At 40.4% G+C, this 22,256-nt stretch overlaps 1 long non-coding RNA gene across 1 annotated transcript; it reads right to left on the minus strand.

The window, feature by feature from the left end:
* Positions 1–1,262: 1,262 nt before the first annotated feature.
* On the minus strand, positions 1,263–20,443 carry LOC148333075 (uncharacterized). The gene is made up of 4 exons (XR_015844310.1): positions 20,314–20,443; positions 14,364–14,440; positions 5,686–5,962; positions 1,263–1,606 (listed from the first exon to the last, which is right to left on the minus strand). It is a non-coding gene; the product is annotated as an uncharacterized LOC148333075 (long non-coding RNA).
* Between the last annotated feature and the right edge of the window lie 1,813 nt (positions 20,444–22,256).

The following is a 22,256-nucleotide window of genomic DNA, read 5'->3' on the forward strand; positions in this document are numbered from 1 at the left end:
TGGCAGCGATTGGCGAAAGATCCTCATGGGTGAATTTGGAGGGAAGCTGCAGTTTGGGAACATGAAAAAACCCACGTTTCAAAATGCATAGAAATCGTCCACTAATGTGTCATCGTTCCGAAAATAATAGCACATGGTTGCTAATATCTCAAGTGAAGTACAAAACTAGCCCAATGCATTTTTCCCTCCGACGCCAAAATTCAATTCCACCTTTAAAAAAAAGAAAAAGAAGAAAAGAAAAGCAGAAGAGCTCCCATCTCTCGCTGGTCTTGAGGTGAAGAACCAATTACCTGAAGATATGTCTCAGGTCCCGAAATATCATCGTCTGCTTGTCAAAACCGGAGAAATGGCGGGGCATTGGGAGGGGGGGGGGGGCTGAAGGAGCGAATCGTGACAAGGGGACATGATAAATAATGTCGTATTTCAGTCCGCCTCGCCCTAATTCCCCACCAGTCAGTCACTTTCATGATGGCGTCATGAACATGCCGCAGCAGGACTTTTTGGGTCCAGGGAGAGCTTTTTCCACCCCCCCCCCCCCCCCCCCTAATTTTCACATGAATTAAACAACACTACCACGCGTAGCTAAAAAGTTACTTTTGACTAAAATAATGTATTGTGTTGAAAAATCGATATTTTGTGGCTCTTACGAGAGTGACGTCGGATTTAACCAAGGATAAGTTCCGATATTTTGATATCAAAGTCAACGTTTGAAGCCTGAAAAGTTTCAACAAGTGATTTTTTCCAAAATACGATAATCAATCCTCACCCATTTGTGGTTCGCTATTCACAAATTCACGCCTTTATATGTTTTTCTGTGACGTTGCATGTTAGTCGCCCTAAGGTGCCACAAAATGGCGCCAAAGCCCTAACTAATAGTAATCGTATTAGTAATTGGTGTCAAGGAAGTATGCTGAAATCATTTGAAAGCAAGTTCTTTTTTAAAGTTAGTATAAATTCAGTTTGAAATGCATTTTGGGTAGTTTGTACTTTAGGGTATTTGTCGTTTAAAAAATGACATCAAAGCAGGTTTTTAACAATTTTATGCACACCTGCAAAATCACGATTGTGTTCATTTCCGTTAGCAAGCAAAAAACGGATGACATACTTTTTTTTTTTTTACTGTTCTGTGATCAAGGCAAGTGGTTTCAGCGTGACTCAAACACCCCCCAACACACACACACAATAGGAACTATATTCTTAACTCTAATTGACATCTGGAATTGAGTAAATAAGTGCCCCTTGTCACTCGAGTGGAAAGAGGGACAAATTTATCGGGCATTTTTTCTGCTCCGACACCAATGTGACATGCAGAAAATATTGCACTGTCGTCTTGTAACATGTCCAATACGTCAGTGAGGTCTTCGCTTTTGGCGTGGATAGTCAGGCCGGCTGGCGCGACAACAACCGAAGATTCCGACGTTCCCCCGCTGACGATATCAATCGACTTTGAGGCCGACAGCAGACGCGACGCAGCTGGAGTACGCCGTATAAAATATCTCCTACCGTACGGGAGGAATTTGATCTCCGACTCTTTGGTATCAGCACGGCTGTCGTCCCGCCGCTGTCACTCAAACGCGGGCGGTACTCTTGGGAAATAGTCTCCGTCCTCAAGTGGAGGGGATGAAAAGCGGACGTTAGCCTTAAAATTTGTGTGACATAATGTTACATAAATCACCTTTATGTGACGCTAATAAATACCAAGATTCTGCATGATTGCCATTTTTATTTTTGTTATGTGTGCTCGCAGGCTAATTCGTGGTTCAAAGAGAAAGATGTTATTCTGATTGGAAGGTTGAGGTCATTTTTCACTTTAGACGGACGGTTCCATTGACCGTCAAATATTATTCCCGGATCCCGATCCTAACTAGGATGGAGTGGCTTGTGGGTACGCATACTTCCTTGGTGGTGACAAAATGATAGTCGGTGGGGATGAACTCCCACAAGGAATCGAAGAAAAAAAAAGCAAAAGAATGAAAATATTTTTTTATCTGGAGTCCTCACAAGGTTTACTGGATTGTGAGTAAGCAAATTTTATATTTAGCAAAAAGACGATTTAACATTTTCTCTTTTTCAAGAAAAGTTTTTTTTTCAACCAAGTTACGTTTTACAACAAAATTATATTTTCAACAAAAGAAATGGAAACAAATTTCATGTTTTTTTTTTCAATAACGGTTTTGTAAACATAAAATTCAGATTATTTTTTTTTTATTATTAAATTTTTAATCTATTTGTCCAAACATTATCTTAACCACTTATCATCACGAGGATTGCTGCATGCTGGAGCTTATCCCTGCAGTTCTCGGGCAGTAGCAACCCTGAACTGGTTGCCAGACAAAACTTTTTTTTTTTTTATTTTTTTTATTTAATTGTTTATTTACTTATTGCGATAAAAAAATCTGTTATTTTTGTAGACATTGTTTTTTCCCTTTTTCAACAAAAAGGTTAGTATTTTTCAGAAATAACATTTTAAATTCAGTAAAATTTTACTTTTGCCCCCCAAGATTTTTTCAATTCTTTTTTTTCCACTCCCGATATAGTTTCTTCTCCCACCAATTTATTGTCCTCCCCTCCCCCCTTTCCTTTTTTGAAATTTATCAATGAGTGTTCATATCCAACCTCTTATGTGTAAAAGACTGAGTCTCTGTGTGGGGAAACAAAAAAGGGTAATCAATTGGTTGTGTAGATACAGTATCTGCGCCAACTGTCACTCACGGGCCACAACATGTGTTTTTAATCCCGATCAAAGTGTCCAAAAAGTCTGCTTTTCATTGGAAAAGACTTTGGCAAGAAAAATGACCCCCGCGGCCGCAGCGTCAACTTAACAGGTAATCGTTTCATTTTCCCGTGAACCAAAAGCGACGGCGGCAGCTGACACTGACAGCGGGATTTATACCCCGACACCGATACGTACATCATCCTCCATCAGATCGACTTCGACAGACTGATACGCCGGCCGACGATCTGACAGAAGTGCGCTTTTTCTTCTTTGAGACGGGATATCTCTTACGTCTTTCTTGACGCTCTCATTGAAGGATGACACTCTGAAATTCAGCGAGACCAGCCAGTTGGCTCGCAGCGTCAAGCGAGTGAAGCTCACGGCTTACTACTGTAATGTCTTTAATGGTGACATGTTCTACGTAAAGAAAAATAAAATTGAGCTTTGAGTTTTGTTGAGTTAGTTTAGGGACAGTCTTAGAATTAGTGTTAGTTTTAGGCAGGGAGCACAAACATGGCGCCCTCAAGGATCAAGGGTCACCTGTGGGCCTGTTCTAAAAATAGCCCACCGAAGATTGTGATTTCTTAGGAATATTCACTTTCACTTTTTTAGACATAAAGTGGAAAAAATTGATATATGCTGTTTCCTACCGGGTTAAATCGCTGATTATTGTGAGAAATTATTGAAATGATCAGTGTCTTCACACAAAGAAATCATTATTATTTAGGTGTCGATCGATTCAGCGATTGGCTGATATTGCCGCTTTTAAAACTTTTTTCATATCGGCAAAAATCTGCCATTTTTTATTTTATTTTATTATATACTTACACAAGACAACAATATTCCAACATTTCCCCCATTGAAAAAAATGTGTAAGTTAGCATTATTATGATACGTTTTTTTTTTTTTTTTTAACTTATCAGCCAATTAATCGGCAATTATATTCTGCCAAATATCAGAATTTCTATCTGCCTCAAAAAACTCACTTTGGTTATTAAAAATAACATAAATAAAGGTAATTTGAGCTAATTTATTTCATATCAAACTGAAAGATCTTCACATCAATCAATCCTCAAGAAGTAGATTTCACTTTCATTTTGAGTTGCAACATGGTGTTTTAAATTTGTTTTTTGTTTAGTTTTTTTTTTTTTTTTCGGTCAATGAAAACGAAGTTTGGGTCCACACTAAACGCAGCTCGCACCGAGCAGAGCCTCGTAAACTCCCACAATAAAGTGAAGCATCTCAACTGAAGGTACCGCCGTCTGTACACACTAATCTGTCCACTCATGTCTCACTGTCATCAGCGTTCTTTGCGCCGTCGCATTTGAGTCTTGTCGTCAAGACTTCAATCACGCCGCGTCTCTCCCTGGAGAAAATAGCACTTTCTCGAACCCGCCACGAAGAAGAGGAAGAAGGAAAAAGGAGCAGGCCGGGTCACTTTCACATCTCAGCCGGCAGCTCATCCATCAGTTTGAGCAGCAATGGCACCTTCCGTGTCCTTATTAAGACCACTTTTCATCAAACACGCTTTGTGCCCAAAGCAAGGCATTCGACATCTTAGCATGCACATTTGAAAAAGTCGCACATCTCCTGAGGGCATAAATTTGCGGGTAAACCCGTGCCTCAGATGTCACAATTTGGTAAACCTTGCCTTGAACCTTCGAGGAATAAAAAGTGGCCCGAAAGTCAAGAGTCGATACGACTTCACACGAGGCTGCGACAACTCTCGCGAGATCTCCCGCTAAAGATGACCTCGCCTTGAAAATAGTTTCTTACCTCCGATTTAAATTGAAAACATTTGGACCAACTGCAGTGTGTCTTTAATGAATTAGTGTGATGCTTTTTCTCCAGCTTTTTTTTGGCAAAGTCTAAACTCTGCTTTTGTCTTTTTGTGTCACTTATTCCAAAAAGATGGACGACCGTCACCTAAATCGTTGAACCGCGTTGACGTGCGAGACCTCCTCCAACTTGGCAGGTGATGCTCGTCTTATTGGTGGCCGTTAGCATGGAAGCTTCGTGAGTTTGGCTGTGCTTTTATTCTCCAGATGTTTCTGCTGTTGCATTATCATTCTGCTCTCATACCGTTTTGTGCCGGTGATGGTTGACTTTATGTACTGTACACCGAAAAGTCAAATTCTTTGCGAGAGGAAAGGGCAGCGCGAAAAGTCAATGGCAGAGAATGTCAAATATAGACCATACAGATATTATACATACTATGTGAAGATAAGTGGGTCAGATGGATGCTTTGACTTTTTACATTTATTTTTGTATTATTTATTTATTTAAATAACTCCCCCGCTTGCTGTGAACACATTTCAACTTATTCAAACGTGCTTTTAAACGCATTTAAACAAAAAATATGTAACCATCAAATATAGAGCAAATATAATGTGGGCTAAAAATGAAATGAAGATAGATTAAGGTTATTTAGTTGTTTAAGCCTTGCAATACTCCTCTCATATACTCCGACCATATTGAAACTTAAACACGATTTTTAAAATTAATTGTAAATGTATTTCAATGCAAAAAAAAAAACATGTTTAAAAGAAAAATGCACAACAAAAGGGGGCTGCATTTTGGGCAGCTAGCAGTTAGCCACTAGCCGCTAACCCCAGTGACGGATGAGAAATGCATTTATTAAGTAGCTAGAAAAAGCGGATATGGATATTTACAATCTCTGGCTGATAGATGTCATTTTTTTTTTTTTAGCAGCTCAAAACATTTTCTTATCTGCTCACACCGACACACGTAGTTTGGTCATGACTCGCTCATTCTGCTTTTATGATAAGAGCACCCGTTTAATTTAACTTATTTGTATTCAATTGTAAACTGTCCTTGAGGTGAGGTTTGAATCAAATATTTTTTGCCATGGAAAAGGGGCAGTCTGAACAATTGGTGCCATGACCCGGATCATAGATAAGATAAGTCAACGGCATCAGATAAAGAAGATATGCACATTTTGAATGTACCTGGAAGTTTTGGTATCTTGCGTTGAGGTCTTGAAAAATCTGCCAGGTACTTTTCAGGAGAGCTCACTCAAAACAAATTAAGTGAATTGCTGCTCGTCGGACGCCGTTTTTCACTCTGCGATGTCCTCGCATAGCACCCGGGAGCGTCCCGTTCTCCATATATTCCGTCGTCGTCCTCGCTTGATAATCATGCGGAGTCACCACTGGAGCGCCGCCGTCGCCATCGCCCGTCTCCGTCTCCCCATCGCCCACAGCAGCTTAGTCACTTTTCATCTTCCTGCGGGATTAAGTGTTTGGCAGCTTTATTTACATTAAATATTCTCCTGCGTCGTAGCCACGTCTTGCTTTTGCTGGGTAAACAAGAAAGACTTTGACTTTCCTTGTGGCCTTCATAAGCAGATGGGGGGGGGGGGTAAAAAAAAAAAGCAAGTTAATTAAAAGTACTTTCTACTGGGAAAAGTAGCTTACTGTATGCTGTTTACATGCTTGAGGGACTCCTTTCTGCACATGTTCCTTATCGGCGCACACATCCGAGCCGCAATAAAAGGATGAGGGGGGTGTTTGTTTTCTTCCCCTCCCTGACACCCCCCCCCCAACTAATTACAACCATTAAATCTCTGTATTAAATCACCTTTCATCGTATCCTCCCTTCATCCCGCCACTTTGTGTTTATAATTATTTCACTGGCACCAAAATACATCCTCGCCCTCATATGACAAGAACAATCCTTTAATTCTTTAATCTCACACTCGCATGCAGACAATCGCGAGGATGGTATTTAAATTTTTATTTAGAAAAAAAAAACAAAAAACGAGATGTGGCGGTGAAGTGTCGCGGATGTTTAGCCATGCGGCGTGAGTGACAGGCGGGGAATAGCCTCTCGCCGCCGACGACCCGGGTTAACAAACAAATGGAGGTTTGTGCGAATCACATCGTGTTTGACCAGCAGAGCAAAATCCTGTCCAAAACCATCAGAAGGAGCTTTTTTTTATTTCCGAATCTACATATTTGCCCTCAGTGTAAATACAGATTGGATAAAGAGAAAATCAGTTTTGTAGAGAACATTTTGTCAAGATGCATGACTTTCTTGTTGTGGGAAGATGTGAGCAGGGGAAAATTTTTCTTTGATTGTATTTCATTATTGTCTATAGTTTTTTTTTTGTTTAGATTTATTTTAAACATTTTTATTGTTCATTTGATTTAATGTCATTTTATTTTTATTGGCTAATTATGTATTTATTAATTTGTCATTTTTATTTAATTTTAATTTTAATGTCAATTCTTTTATTATACACATATTCAAGTTTTTTTTGTTGTGTTAATTGTGACCTACTTTTCATTTCTTATTTTAAAATACAAGAAATAGATTTTATTTAAAATATATTTCACGTATTGTTTTTAGTTTTTTTACTGTGACTATTTGTTTTCAGTTATTCTGTATTTTATTTATTTTTTTATTTTACTTTATATATCTTTATTTATTTTTAAATGGATTTTCTTTAGTTTATACATTTTTTTACATAGCAGTATATTTCAAATTTTTTTCATTTCACTATGAATATATATTTTTATTTTATTATACTTTTAAATATATTATTTCTTAAATGTATTTGTTCATATTACTGTTTGAATGTTACGTACTGTGTCCATCTTAAATCCTTTTCTTTACTGTTCGGGTCACGTTTTACGTCACATTTTTTTGGCTTCCTAACTGTCATAACATGTTTTATTGTTCCTTGTCTTGACAGTTAAAGGTGTCTACAGCATTGTCTGAGCCCACAATTGTCAAGAACGCAAAGTTAAACAAAAGAACCTTCTTGCTAACTGTCCATTGATCAGGCCGATGGATTGTCCCGCTAAAAAAAAAAAAAACGCAGCAGTGAAGAGGCCAGCCGGTGTCTCCACGTGTCAGCCGGTTTGCATAAGCGCAAGCGGTGACTGACAGGCCTTAATCCGAGCATGTGCGTAACCTTCTCCGCGCTCCCCCTTGTCGACTGGCGCCTGTTTCAGTGTTTCAGAGCAAAGACAGCACCAGCCCCCCCCCAACCAATGCTCTACCCCCGCTGCCCCTCAGAGCATGCAAGCAAATTGAAAAAGGCATACGTAATGAGATTTGCGCTGGAATTCTCAAAGAGCGCCTTTTGTGTCTTTTCATTAGCGCATCAATTGGCTCCACGCGTCAACAATGTAATTAATAATGTAGTCGGGTTTGCGTTGAAGGAGAGAACCGCGGCGCGAGAGAATTGCCACAGCTGGAGGGCTTTATGCTTTTTCACGCCGTCTTTCCTCGCGATTTAGATTAGGACACAAAATATTGTTTTTTTTTTTTTTTTCAAGTTTGCACGGAATAAACGCTAACCCAGAAACATGGCAGGTCAACAGGTCAGCCACTTCCGAAATTAGCTGTAGAATCGATTTTTTTTGCTGGTCTAGAGGGGTCCTGAAGACATTCCGGAAATGCGGATTGAATATAAAGCCAAAAGGGCTCTGAGGTCTGCACACGCGGGTCAGTTCGTGGAGCCCAGAGTTCAAAGTAAACATGGTGAAGCTGCATTTAGTTGTTATGCTGCAAGTGAACGCAATAAGCTGCCAACAGAAGTGACTCATTCGCTACCAGCCGAGTAAAAAAAAAAAAAAATGGATCTATGACGTATTTAGCCGTCAATGGCAGTAAATGAGTTAATAGGGCCCAAACAGTATGGATTTTTTTTTTTAAAGGTGATTCTGATATTTGGCAGAGTAAGATTCGGCTAACTGCTTAATCGAATAAATTAGTTTTAAGGGTTGAAATCCCGTCCTACCAATCGTGACGATAAGCTTCGTTACTGTTGCCGATGCTGCAAAAAACGCACACGAGTGACTTTGTCTTTGTCCCGTCAGACCCAGATCATGGCAACATTGTCACTTTGTCATCACCAGCGAGGCATTTTCCCTCTTTGAACGTTCGCTCGCACGCCACAGATGATTTGCGCGTACGCGGCGCGATCCATTACGCCCTCATCTCATCTTCCTCAAGGTCGTCGTTGACGCCGCTCGCCTTTCACGTTGCGATATGCACCTGCGTGGCCTGTAATGGATGCCGTTACGCTTACATCTTGCTCGCATCCTTGCAAGCCAAAGCTGCAGCGTGGGAGGTCGGCGTCAGCGCTCGAGCAATAATGGGGAGATTATGCCACGGCGATACGTCGGTTGGTGACTTATACGCGCGCCTGTCTGCACAAACAAAATCCATAAATTACAAATCAACATTTTCAATTTTTGCCAATGACTTCATTGACATTCCTCCACAATGAACTCAAACTATTCATATCTTCTTTAGGGATTTTCATGCGGCACTTTGATTATAATACTGTGGCTCTCTTTGACTTTGGGAAATGAATATGGTAACTCCGGAAAACCATTTTTTTTTACACATTTCAGCCAAGTGAAATTTTGACAGCCCTTAATCTTATCTTGTTTTTTTCATGTTTTAATAATAATAATAATATTTTTTATCACCATAATAATCATCTGAATTGTAATCCTGGTTGTATGTTAGTAACATATTTCAAGAATAAAATAAAAAAAAAAAAATTGTGGCAGAGCAGTTTTGCACATCAATGACTTCATTTGAGGAGCACGATTCTAATTTTGTTGAGCATTTTTTTTTTAATTCTTTGCAGGTTAATCCCAGTGACCTGAAGCAAGGATTTTATTAAAGAACAAGAATCTGACAATATAACAAATGAACAATTGTTTTTTTTTCTAAATATATTTAAGAGTTTCTATTTCTTAAATTCTTCTTGTCTATGAGCAACACTAAATAATTAAACATTTTTTTTTTTTACTGTAATGTCACAATTGTCATTTAGACCTCAAAAGTCAAACTCAAAATTAAGAACTTTGTTTTGAAAACAAATCACATTTGAAATATTTTATACTATGTTAATATACTTTTAAGCGTATAGGCCACTCCTCCTGACTGATGGACAGTGTAGTATGCCGTGATTAATTTCTTTTTAAAGTTATTTTGTTGTTCAATTTATAAGTTTAACATGGTTCCAGCCAGCCATCTTTGAAAAGTCAACTCGATCACCCCAAGCCTTTAAATCCGGCGTTAAACACGCTAGCTGTGTCAGTCTTAGGTTAGCTTAGCAATTAGCATGTTTTCTCCGGCTTTCATCATCAAACCTTCGTGAGAATAAAACTTGTCTACTGGATCTTATTCGCCGATTCGTTCGATTATTAACGTAGGAGTGACTCTGCAACATGTTTCGCCCCAGAAGTTTCCCGCCGAAGCCGTTGCATTTTGCTCCTTAATTCATATTCGGCCAATGGCGTGTTAAGACTTGTGAGAGCAGAATATTGTAAAGCAAATATGTGACTTCCCCTTGAGGATGTTTGTTTATTGTTCAGCTTTGAAATCAGAACTGAGCCGCTTGCAATGTAAACTCAGGCTCTGTGTATTTGATGGATTTTCACTTAAATCCGCAAGGCCGCTTCGAACGTTGGCCCGGGCGCGCCTTTTACCTCCGCTGGCAGGAGTTGTATCGATTGGCCGCGTGGCGAACGAGAGTCAGCTGTAATTGATATATTAGCGCGCCAACTTGCCGGCGAGGCATCGGGAAACGTCACCGTCAAAGTGTGCGTGCCGACCGCGTCTGGCAGGAAACGCACGTTGCACCACAACTCGTCGCCGATGATGCCAAAGTCAAAGAAGAGATCAATTATCCATCAACGTTTATTGTTTGGCGCTCTTCATTTGGTTGCGTCACCGCGAGCATTCTGGCAGAGTGTCAGCGATGAGCTCGTTTTGTCATCGTGACTCGTTTGATCAGAATGTGTCTTGCGAGCTGGGATTCATTTTTGTTTGTAGCGAAGGGGGCGGGGAATGGTGAGGGTCGCCAAGAAACAGTGAGGTGCAGTTTAGCATCAACGTGCTAATCCAGTCGCCTCTTCTTTTCCATTTTGCTTAATTTCTTATTTCTTAATGACCCCTTCTTTATCACGTTTTGGATTATTTATAGATTTCATTTTTAATCCAGTGTCCAAAGTTAAATTTGGAGTGCCAAGATCCATTTGCATACCTTCGTTGTAGTACCGCTTTGTGCCACAACATGCCTGGCAGCACTGAGCTCAACTGGAAGAGATGCGACATAATTAAGAGCAAGGAGAGGCAGGGAAGGACCCCAACTAAAATCCAGCTTCTAAATTTCGGGAATTTTCAGAGTTCACATTTGTCCATGAAAATTGACGGGAATTTATGGGAGTTACTAGGAAGAAACTTTTACTTTTATCAATTGAAGGTTAGCTCTGAGTACGCAACTTCAATATATTTCGGGAAAAATAATTTTTGCTGACTTAATCAGAAATTCTTTAATGCTATAAAATAAAATAAAACTTTATTTATAAAGCGCGTTTCACAACAGCTACATTTATTCACAAGCCCATTCGCCCCTCAAGTCCGATACTTCTGATCCTGTGATTTCCTTCAAACTGTGCCCACTCGCATCAAATGTGATCATTCATAAATGCTTGATGAAAACCGACATCGTGAGCAATCTCATCCAACAAAATTGTTAACAGCGTGATGAAAAAAAAGGGAAAGACGGAACAATAATTAACGATCAAATATGAATTAAAAAGAAATCATCACAGCAAACATTCAACAACCGTTTTAATATTATAATAATAGCCGAGCTGTCCAGCTTGCTCTTTTGTACATCGTCACATTTTCACCGTTAATTATATCAATAAATCAAGTGGGTGCTTAATTTCCTTTTTCAGTAACAGCGAACGGGATCCAAATGAGCCTCCATCAATCATCGGGGACACTATTATGAAAAGCAAAATCATTGTGTCATGTCCACAATCTACAAATCAAAGCCCACTTGCCCCCCCCCAACATTGCCGATATTTGAAATTGTCACAAGAGAAGAATTTCAAAGTGCAGCAATGGAGCTTCATATTTTTGTCAGTGTTGTTTTTTGGGCTGCTTTCCAACGTGACGGAAAAAAAAAAGAAAGCAAAACAACACGTCGTCAGGGTCAGTCACCTGACGCCTAGTCACGTTGAGTAATTGCAAACGACAAGCGTTAAGGGGAAGATTGTTGGCAGTCGCTTTGCTCCGGTAAACACTTATTGGATCAGCTGGGGTCCTTTTGCGTTTTTTACACGAGCAGCTGTTTGGACGACCCGAAAATAACGGCGGCGGAGATGAACGTCCGCTCGACGCCAGACGTTGCGGGCCGAGGCGAACGTGAGCTGGAGATTGTTGGCTCGTAAGGGAGACGTTATTACATTCACGCAGAATCATCTTGTAAGTCCTCTGAACATTATTTTCGTTTTATGCGTCACAAATCTGTTGACAGTCAGTGTCAGCCAGGACTTCTCTTCTGGCTTAAACAGAATCACAAGCAGGGACCAACTTTTGCTGGATGAATTTGAAATTGTGTCTGAGTTGGTAACTGATGCAGCCCAAGGGATATATACTCGGAGGCAACCCTCAGTAGACTGTGGTTGTAGTTGTCATTTTTGGAGAGATTAGTCTTAATATATTGTCTGCCTACGTGTGTTGCTGCACCTTTTGTGTTCAAAGGGATTATAACGCCGTGACGATGATGCTATTTAGTAGCCCGTCTATGGCATTTTGCAATCCTCGTGAACAATCATCTAAATGGTTGCATTAAGTGGGCAGAAGCGATTAATCCGCCGCTCATATTTACTCAGTCAAAATTGGTGCTTTTTAATTTTTATTTATTTATTTTTTTTAACACATGAACGAGATGGTGATAATGATAAAAAAGGCAGATTTTTCTGAAAGAAATATGATTTAAAATGAATAATTATAACTATATAATGGAAAATTACTGTATTAGATAATGACTATATGGGACCAGTACCAGTTCTGACAGGGACGCTTTGCTCATGGTGGCTCAAAAAGGCTTCATGTCAGACTCTCCTTTGTAGCACCCATCGGTAATTACATACTTTTTCTGTCTTGGCGTCACTCGCAGAATTTCCTAATTTGTAAATTCTAATTTGAAAGTTTCATTTTATTTTCTGTAATCATGGATGCAAGATGACAAAAAGGATCACTGGAGTGTCATATTGTTGTCTTTATTAAATTGAGATATCACTTTTTAAAATGTGCCTTCTAGTATTTTACCTTATTTGTTACCTAGTCCGTCTAAATTCGTATTTGACTGCTCAGTTTCTGTGTTGAATAGAAACAGTAAATCAAAATTAATGTTTTCAGAAGAACATTCTGGCCCCATTCAGTTTTTTTTTGTGTTTTTTTCCCTTCCCCCCCTTCTCCACGTAGCTACTTGCACGCAACTTAATTAACGCGTTATTTCCTCACAACCTCGTCCGGGAAACACATTTGCGCCTGGGCATTAAAATTCCGCGTAAGTGCGCCAGATGTCGTTTTATTTTCAAAATTTACAACGTGCCATCGCGCTGCTCTAAAAATTTGTGCGATAAATCTGTGTCTAGCTTTTTTTTTTTTTACCCCCCTACCCCCGAGTCTGCGTCAACACAATTTATCAGTATTGAACCGTCGCGGACGCATTAAAATTCCGTCTCATCAGCATCTGGTGGAATTGATGTTGTTCAGATCTGGTTGCAGTTACAGCGCGAGACTCCTGGAAAAATAGTAAATCATCCAACGCGGCGTCAACGTGTCAATGAAAGTTGATCACGTGGAAGCAAACGAGGATTTTGCCTCGTAGAAATGCCGTTGTTCAACTTCCATCAGGAAAGACGACTTTGCGTACCACTTGATCGACTCGACTTCAGTTGCTTTCGACCAATGTTTGTCGGCGTCTCTTGAGCCAAGGCACATCATGTTTCATGACTTTTTGCTCCCGTCATTTTGGCCATTTATTTATTTAACGACTATCATATTTTGATCATGTGACCCAGCGCATTATGCCGGCATGTCAGCGGCTTTGCATCAGCAGGCAGCATATCAAGCACGCTCTGGAAGGACGACTTTCCATTGAATGGAATGTGACGTCAAATCAGACGGGAGGCTCGCGCAAATTTTGTGCACCGGTTTTGAAGGCTAGTTCGGCAGTACGATCGGAATTTTGCCACGCTAGGCACAGGTATGGCAAAATGGTGCATTTCAAACCTGCCTGTCAGCTCTGGTAAATCATAATAGGTTATTTCGATACAGTATTTTTTTAGAGGTAATGAAATAATTAAAAGTAGAAACTAAATATTTTTTTAAAATGAAAATGATCAAGTATTCAAAAAGTAAAGAGAGCCAATTGAAACTACATTTTACTAAACTAAAACTAGAAAAACTAAAACAAATTATAATTGCAGCAAAAATGTCAAAATCAATCTTGTGTTTTCTCAGCTCATTTAAAACGTTTTTTTTTTTTTTCGGTATCGTTTAAAAAATGTTGTTTTGCTGTCCAATAATACAGAATACTCCATGTATTAAAAAACTAAAACAAGTATTAAAACTGAACTAAAACAAACAAAAAAGTGAAGAAAAGCTAACAAGCCTGCTTTATATACAAATTAATATTTGATATTTAAAAAAAGTTCAAACAAATTAAAAAAGTAATTTTTAAAAATTCACCAACTATTAGAAACCTTCGCCGCCCACTTCGCAATGCTTCCGAATCCGACGAGGATTTGACCATCGCCAAAAAAAAAAAAGAAAAGAAAAGTTCCTAACTCACCCCCGCATGAATGGATGACAACCTTGATGATGCGTCCCACTTTGGCCGAGCACATGCGATATTCTTTCTCGGAACTCCTGAAGAACAAACAAGAAGCTGACGTGGGCTCGCTCCTTCGCGATGATGAGTCACAAATGTGCTCTTAATCCCTTTGATGAGTCACGCGCATTTTCCATAATTACCCCATGACACGAGGGTCCCCCTCCCCTCCCCCCACACTCTTGTCTGTAAATGTCATGCCGCCTGAACGCACCTGCTGATTGAATGTTGAGTCTGTAATATAGCGGCAGGCCGCGAAGGAGCTGCGCTGCGGAAGGTCCTGTTGTCCTTGCAGCGTGCGCCGACTGCGAAATGCTAAATGTGTAAAGTGTTCAGAATCATCTCCGTGCGATTGCAAATGAGATGCTTTGTGGTCTAAAGATGCGAGTTGGAGGTTTGTTGTTTTTGAATAGCCGTGTTATTTGCTTGAGAATTGCTGCGAAAGGCAACAAACATGCGCAATTCCGAATTTTCACCGAGAAAATTCGCCAATTAATCGAGGCAACAATTTTTCGACAATTCAATTTGTTTCACGTCATTATCCAGCTCCGTGTCGGCGCTTCAGAATTCTCGTGCAATTTCTGCACTTAGCCAAACGGCGATGTTTTAGCGACACTTTCCATTTTGTGCCATTTCCTTTCTATGTTTGACATATACGACGTGACACGTGCGTGCACAGCGGGCAGATAATACAAAAGTTCAGTGAAACAGGCAGCCAAGTGTTAAATTGAACTGATATGTATTCATGAGCTGCCAGCTGCGAAAGGTTATCCACGCAGGTGTCAGTGGGGGACGTGCCCATGTGACCCCCAGAAACACAAATTATTTTTTTATATCCTGCCATGCTGTGAGAGTGAGACCTCCTAGATTGTGTGAAATGTTAGTGGGGGTGTGTGTGTATATATATATATATATATATATATATATTTTTTTTTTTTTCATTTATTTATTCTTTTATATATATTTATTTATTCACTTATTTTATATATATATATTTATGTATTTATTCACTTATATATATATATATATAATGTATATAATTTTATATTTATTTATTTATTCTTTTATATTTATTTATGTATTCTTTTATATTTATTTATTCATTTATATTTATTTATTTATTTATTTGGAAATAAATGTATTATTTGTATTGCTAGACATATGCTTTGCTTCATCCGGCACCCAGGCTATCTAGAATCAGTGCAGGCCGCTATACAATCTCAACCTTGATAAAAATATTCTGCGGCAAGATGTCCTGCCCATCGTAGGAACATGTTTTGGGGCTGCTTTGCTCAACCCAGCACGTAGTGTCTTAAATCTGTGCAGTGTATAATGAAACTCTCAAAACATTCCGGAAGGAAATGTACCGTCCATTGTCAGAAAGCTCGAAACTTAGAGGAGTCTCGCTTATATTCTGGGGTTGCTCTGCTACATCCGGCACTCGGGGTATCTTGAATCAGTGCAGCCTGCAATCAAATGTCATCTCAATTTCCGGGAGTAAAAGTGTCAGAAATCTTGGACGAAGCTCGGTTATGTACCGGGGCCGCTTTGCTACATCCGGCGCAGTTTCTTGAAGTGCTTTTGACCTCATTTACATCAACGGCGTGTGTCAGACATTCCAAACTTTTGGCCGTCTCACGTTGACATACAACAATAATCCCAGGTTGTTTGATTTAGTTCGAACAAGAACCCTCTGTGGACCCCCAAATCCTATGTGGTCCCGTCTTGTTTGCGGGGGCCTGCAATTATTTAAAGGTTGAGCAAACTCGCCCACTCCACCCCCCAAAAAACACCACACGGGCCGCCTCAAAGGTTCGCCTTGGACAGGATCCCATGACAGAATAACGAATCATTTCAAACAACAAGCGACATCACCTGCGTGTATTATTTTTTTTTTGCATGCCCAGATAATGCGACACACATGGCGAGCCAGTTCATGGAAGCAATTACACGCGCAATCATTGCTCCCGGGAACACCAAAGCCACCACGTGTGGTTTTGAGTTACACGCTGCCCGGCAGAGCCCCTCCACCGGGCGCACGCGGGCCGACTACTAATAGCCCGTTTGCGGGCGCAATTCATCTTGAACTTATCAGCTGGCTTCTCAGGTCATATGAGAACATTGGGATAAACATTTCCAGACAGTCTCATTGGCCGAGGGGGCTTTATTGATTAACGGTTCAAAATGAAGAGCTCCAAACCAAACCGGTCGGCATTGACTTTTTTTTAACGACAGAATATTTTTCAGTGTTGTAGATGTGAGTAATGGAATTCATTGAGTATTTTTGCGTGTAGTATGTGAGTATCACACTTTTGTCGCTAATATTTTTTAAATGGAAAAAGATTCCTTTATTTAGATTATACAACCTAGAAATGTGCAGCTCGGTTGAGCTTTTTTCTCCTAATAATAGCGATGCTCACTTTTTCCGACCAACTTTGACACATTCTCTGTTTATGTCACACGTGATGCACACACTGTTAAGTGTAAAATGCCTAAACTCAACATGTTGACATTTTACGTCTCGTAATCGACGTGACAAGCTCCGATGTACCTCCTATTTTTGGTTTTCTACTCAAAAGCTGTGCTGTCTCGAATACAAAGTGCCCTAACAGCGCCATCTACTGCTTTCTGTTGGTTATTACAGTGGTTTGCTATCCTGCATTTCACAGACAAGCTGAGCGAGACGCCTGTCCGTTAAAAAATAATGCACTTGACAAATGTTTGTTGGATTCCAGATGACGACTATAAACGCCCATTTAAAAAAAAATGAAATATAGAAATATAATTTTATTCCAAGTTTGAGGGCATAAGTGAGTCAGTAAAAAAAAAAATATATATCCACATAATAGTTCAAACATACTTAAAGGGCAAAATGCGACCATTTCGGGGCAGTCTGATGATTATTTGTGCATTTGATTTGCATTTCTTTTGACTTTTCTACTTTTTCTCGAAATTTTCTTCTTTGCCTGCCACAAGGGACTGCAGACGGAAATGAGTTTGAAAGCTATAATCTAGTACCGAGCATCTGTCCTCTTGAGTTTACTGTTTTCTGTTCATGGTCCCTGACAAATAAACTAAACAATGCAACGGAGGTGGGGCGGGGGGTCGCTAACGTTACATGGCTGTTATCGTCGGGGGCCGCTTTAAATATCTGTTTATTTTGCCTGAAAAAAAAGATCTCAAGAAAAAAAAACCCTCCTCGCTTGTTTTATTTAGCTGCGCCGAGCCCAGTGACAAGGCTATAAAAGCGGAAGTCTTTGGAGAGGCTCGCATGGTACTTATGTTGCGGAATGTGGAAGTAAGGCTTTGGATGGTCCCGCTGATATCAACGAGTAAACACGACGTTTTCAATTTCAATAATTCATGAGCGTAATAAAGGCCATTCTCAAGGTGGAAGCGCCGTCTTTTTGTTTTATTTTTAAATTTGCGGCGCACGGGGTGACGAGCAAATATGGGATTTTATGAGATGAAATGTTTATGGAGCCGTCCGCGCGCTCACAGAGACGTCGCTCTCATACTCGCGGACGACGAATTAAACGCCCCCCCCCCCCGTAATGAGATGAGATACCTCGTCTTTGGGAGACATCTTGCGTTTCTTCTTTATTTATCAATCATGCATGAGGTCGCGCAGATAAGACCAAGGTCACAGCGTCTCCCGGTGTGCCGGGACTCCAATTAAGGTCGTCGCGCCAATCTGCCTCTTTTGCCCTCCTTCGTTGTCGCCGCTGAGCAAAGATAAATTGATTTCATTTGACGTCTTTTTTTTTTATTTTTTTTTTTAGGTTTGATTGAGAGAGAGAGAGACAATGCACAAGATAATAAAGCAGCCGAGTTGGTTCTACGCATTAACATGTTACAACATAAGACGAAATACTGAGATTCAAATTTAAGCCCCAAAAATCAGCCGATATTTATTTATTCATTAATTATTTTTTTTTCCTTGCCTCCTGTGAAGTTAAACAATAACTAAAGAACAAAGTACTGCAAAGCAGTCAAATGTTCTGCTGCAGTTCATTTTTTTTTTTATTAATTTTTTTTTTATGAACTGCCTGATTCATCTGCTCTTTGAATTTGATCGTTTTTTGTTTTTTATTTCACGTGTAATATACAAAGTGTCTATTATTTAAAGAACAGAAGTTTTTCTTTGATTATATTTCCAAACACGGATCACTAATAAATATAAATGAAAAGAAATTCTAAATATTATTAACAAGTCATCAGATTGTCTAAATAATACAGATGATTTAAAATAAAAAATATTAATTTATATTACAAGTGGTGATAAGCGAATAAATTAAATCCTAATTTTTTTTTTTAATCATGAAATTTTCCAAATGTTAAAGCCATGTTTTCCTCAAGTATTGTTTTGCTAAGAGCGTTAAACGCTGCGTATATTCCTGATGATGAAGCCCATTACATTCCCGGCGCTTGACGTTCTGTCAGCACAGAAATCTCCCCGCGAACACGTTCCTCATGTTACCAAACGGCGCTGGGCGAGGCCTTCCGGGCGCTATTTCGCCGCGTCGTGTAAACATTACGAGGACAGGCGCGGGCCGCTCGTCCCATTTGCCAAGCTCAACTGTTGTCAACTTTCCGACGATGGCATCGGCCCGCCTGAGCGCTGACAGCAAGCCAGACGGTCTGAGCGGACGCTAATGCGCATACGTTGGAAATATCCAATTACTTTGCAGATGAAGCTTGTGAGAGTGGCAGCCGCGATCGCAAACGTGCGAGTGTGAAGCCCAAGTGGCTTTCTCTGGAATTTAAGCCCCACCCCCCTCTGACAGGAAATGTCCGAACGCGCCACACACTTTCACAGTCAAAGAGAGGAGAACAAGAAAAAAAATAAATTCACCCCAATTTAGGAAAACCCCTGAAATGTCAGATAAAGAATGAAGCAGCTTTTTGTGTATTTGAATCCGTCACTTTGTTTGTTCGTCTTAATAGAGCACAATGTGAAGATTGGGACACCTATGCGAGCGTTTTGTGTTAGCTAGCTAGCTAGCTAGCTAGCTAGCTAACTGCGTGTCACTTGCCAACAAAAGTGTAGTTTTAATTTTGCGTCTTAATGAGTTGTTTCATTTTTGTGTTTGAGGGAAAATCTACGCTGCTAAATTAGCGTTGTGTCAACAAAAGGCAGCTTGTAATAATTGCATGAATGCGTATCGTTGACTTATTTTGGAAAGCTTCTACTTCCCCCATTTGATTGCATCACAAATCTCATTTGAATCACGCCATGATTAAATGAATTGTCCGACTATTTTCTAGCTCGAGCTCTCGCTCCCTCTGATGTCCAGTGACGCTGTCGGTTGAGGCAAGCGGCAGGTGCGCTGCTGTTGACTGCATTTCGCTTGTTCAATGAAGTGACAGAAAGACGTGTCCATCGAAAAATCTGCGATGAGCCCGCAAAAAAGTGAACCGGGGGAGTATTGCGAGAAACGATGGAGACTCTCCATGGATAATACAGGCGAAACTAGCTCCTCCCCAAAATACAAATTTTGTCTCAACAGACATCCTTGACACCAATTCCTCCTTTTAATCGGATCTTTTGCGCCATCTTGTGTCAAATTTGAGTGATACAAAAGAACACGAAAGCAAAAATTGGTGAGTTTCTCATCAAATAGCTGACAATATATTGCTTCTGCCCCCCCCAGAAAAACAGTGTTGCAATTGTCTCAATTCCCTTTTCCAAACACGGGGAAACAATCGTAATCTGTTTACCGCCACAGCGATTGTCCTTTAATAATCCGAATTGACTCGTTGGGAGTCCAACAACACGCGAGCGTATGCTGTCGAACGCTCCGAGAAGGCATTATGTCGTGTGGACCGCCTCAGGAAATGACAAGTAATTCTTATTAACACGATTGGACTATTTCATTACAAGTTGACCAACATCTGACGGATGACTCACCGCACTTTGTGTGCACAATGCAGATTTCCCTCCGGAGCCGCGCATTCGCTCCGTTACGCTTTTAACGCCGTCTGCCCGACGTTGTCAGACGCTCGCTTTTCGTATGTGTGCGCCCCCCCCCTCTTCTCCAACGCCAGCTCTGATAATCACTGATTTGTCTGCGACCAAGCGCAGACGCTGCTGGTGATTATCCTAAACCGCTGGGAGGAGGAAATCTTGAGATGGATTTATGTTTCTCGGGAGATTAAGCTGTCACTGCGTCCGGGCTGAGCGAAAAATCTGCCGCGGTACAAGCACAGTAAAGAGAGAGAAACATTAACAGCGCACCCTTTGGCTTCCGAGCGGGGTTCCGATTTTTAACAGCGGTTCCAAAATTGAGTTAAAAAAAATTCAGCCGTCGCAACGCGTGACCATGGATTTTAAAGCATTTCAAAGTCGGATTTCAAAAGAAACAAGAAAGGTCCGGATTTTTAACACCGGTTTCAAAATGGAGTAACCCGCCACAGAGTTTGGTGCCCCACTTCTGTACTGAAAGAACACAAATATATCTGTCGTAAAAATAAATAAAGAGGTGTATATGACAATCGGAAACAGGATGCCGATTTAAAAAAAAAAAAAAAAAAGTCAAAAGGACCCGTGCGTGAAATGGAACAGGAGGTGAGATGTTTTGCTTTGAAGCAGCCTTATTGGGTGAATTCCAAGGCTCCTCCTTTGATAAACTCCCGACTCGGAAATTCTGCCAAATGAGCCGCCATCAGAAGCGGGTATCCTTGACAGATGGGCGATGAGAAATTGGAAAAGTGAAGAGTGTGAATTGTGGTCCGGACACACATTCTTAAAAAACAAACTTGGTACTCACAGTGCTCACTGAAAGAATTTGAAGTCATAATTCATGACAAATCCTCGACATGATCAGCAGACGTGGATGTCATCTCTGACAATCTGGTCTCAAAAAGTCGACTCGATTTTAGACCCCTAAAAAGCAGGTCTAATTCTTGGCGCTGGTGTTGTGAGACGATTATGGTGGCGTCGATCGAGTGACTCGATACATGGATGCAACAATTTAGCCAAACAGACTTTCCGATTCGAGTCTTTTTCTTTTTTTGGTTGTAGCCCGACTGCGCTCTCCACATTTATTCCTCCTCACCTTTTGCTCTCTGTGCATGTCTGTTTGGTCGATTTAATAACGCGCGAACTCCCCGTGACCTACCCGGGTAGCGTCTGTACTCCCAATCCTGTATTTGGCGTGGAAACTAATTAAAAGCCTTTTTCCTTTTTTTTTTTTCGTTTTCCCCGACCACATTGAAGGTCTTTTTTAACTCCCACTACAAGACCGCGCAGCACCGACTTACATAATCTCCTGCAGACGAGCGGCGCATACATCGTGATTTAAACAGTCTCTGGCACTTTGGGCACATTCTGATGAAAATTAACGTGATGTGGAAGTAATTTTCCTTCACCGAGGGACTCGATGAGAGTTTCCCCCCTCTGGCCCATCAGTGTGATTTCCACGTCTATTTTACAGCTGACTAATGTGCTTTTTTTTTCCACTTGTGGCTGCCCAAAAAAAAAAAAAAAAATCATCTAATGTGTTTTGAGAGCTTGCTGCATGTATGGAAATAGCCTCGTTGATGGTGTTTGCGTTTGGTGCTGCAGCAGGGACAAATAAGGTTAATATTCCAATTACCAGCGGATAATTTGATGGCTTTTGCAAATGCTGTTGGTGTAAGAATTAATCGAAGTTATGCGCTTGTAAAATGTTACCTCGTGTCCCTCTCGTGAAATTCGGGTTTGTTTTTGTCAGCAGTTTTTTTTGCATTTGCAAGAATGTGCATTGGACTCATTAGTGAAACAAAGCATAAATAATTAAGGATAGGAGTGAAGAACAGGGCAGTTATTAGGATTGAGGGAAAATATTATAGTCATAATATTTTAAAGTTTAG

Source organism: Idiotropiscis lumnitzeri, chromosome 7 (genome assembly GCF_059441095.1).
Source record: "Idiotropiscis lumnitzeri isolate Australia: NSW breed Sydney's pygmy pipehorse chromosome 7, RoL_Ilum_1.0, whole genome shotgun sequence".
In the NCBI taxonomy this organism is placed as follows: Eukaryota; Metazoa; Chordata; class Actinopteri; order Syngnathiformes; family Syngnathidae; genus Idiotropiscis; species Idiotropiscis lumnitzeri.